The sequence below is a fragment of the Pseudomyrmex gracilis genome, unplaced genomic scaffold (genome assembly GCF_002006095.1).
Source record: "Pseudomyrmex gracilis isolate BER0280 unplaced genomic scaffold, ASM200609v1 scaffold_1011, whole genome shotgun sequence".
In the NCBI taxonomy this organism is placed as follows: domain Eukaryota; kingdom Metazoa; phylum Arthropoda; class Insecta; order Hymenoptera; family Formicidae; genus Pseudomyrmex; species Pseudomyrmex gracilis.
Window position 1 is genome coordinate 13,178 of NW_018021595.1, and position 1,586 is coordinate 14,763.

Here is a 1,586-nt window from a genome sequence, read left to right on the forward strand (position 1 = left end):
ATGCGCCATCTCATAATGCGTTGATTATTCGTAAGTTTCTCGTCAAAAACAACACCAATACCATTCAACAACCGCCCAATTTACCTGATCTGGCACCATGTGACTTCTTCCTATTCGATCGACTCAAAAAACCACTACGAGGAACTTGTTTTAAGAGTGTGGAGGCAATAAAGCTAAAATCGCTGGAGGCACTAATGGCTATACCAAAAACCGACTTCCAGAAAAGCTTCGAGAGGTGGATCAAACCCTGGCACAAGTGCATCGCAGCCGACGGGGACTACTTTGAAGGGAACAACTTGAATTTTGAAGAATAAACATGTACTTTTCTTTTTATGAATCAATTCCGGTTATTTTTTGATCATGGTAGTATATTTACATTTAGATGTTCATATTATAGCTGTTTTATTTTGATAAACATGCTACGCAATATTTTTCAGTTTTGTAGAACTAAATTTCAATTAATTTAAGATGGCGCAGTGGTTGAGCATACAGGGTTAATGATTTTACTAATTCTTCGAGTCCCGTCGTGACTCCTATTTTTTCTATTTTTTTTAAATTTTATTCTTATTTTACAATAATTTTTAATTTGTTTATATTTTAAAGTTATTACAATTATAATAAAAGTTAAATAAAAGCGACATATAATTACTAATTTTTTAACATTGTTTTATCGTAAATAAAAAATTATGTAAAAATCGAAAATTAGTGTAAAATATTAGCAAATTTAAATTAAAAAAATAAATAAATAAAAAAGAACAAAAATCACGACATATATATATGTATATATATACAATATATATATATATATGTTCGGTAATAGCTTGTTACGTCCTGGCCCATGGATACGGTCGGGCTGTGGTGTGACGCAACAGTAAACGCGTCGTTTTCCATATCTCTTCTTACAGTGGACGCGGAAGTCCCGCTGTGAGAGAGTCGAGCGAGTTTGTTTATATTCATCGACAGGTCAACGGTGTACACCGATCTTACTCTGTCTAACGAACACTCGCTCGTTGGTCCCTTTTTAGGTCTGAGACGCAAATCTCATTTACCAAGGACGGGACCTAGCGATTTTAACGAGGAAGTGGGAGTGGGTTATGCGGAAAGAAGGATAACAAAGAATAATTCTTTAGATTGATTCCACACATTATGAAGTAGTTATATTTATTGAAAAATCGAAATCAATGAATTAATAACAGACATGCAGAAATTAATACAATAAAGGAGCATATAATCGTTTCGTACAATGTAATCTACACGCTAGAACGCGAGTATGAGAGAGAGAGGGAATACGAGTTTAGTTAGTTAGTTTAGCAGCCAGCCTTTTTAACTCATGTTTACGCTACTTCGATCATCTTATAAATATATTTCCTTATGTCAGTTGACAAATTCGATTTTGTTTCTGTAAGATATCAGCTGTGCGGCGGCGCCACATACCGGGTGGCCACAATCGACGACTCGCGCGCATGTTGCTGCGCTGTCATGTGATTGCCAAAATCACGTGAAAAACGAGTGATAAAAAGGGCTCGAGAAAATCGTCGAGCGAGAGGTGTGCCGGCGAAGGAGCAACACTCGAGTAAAAACCGTCG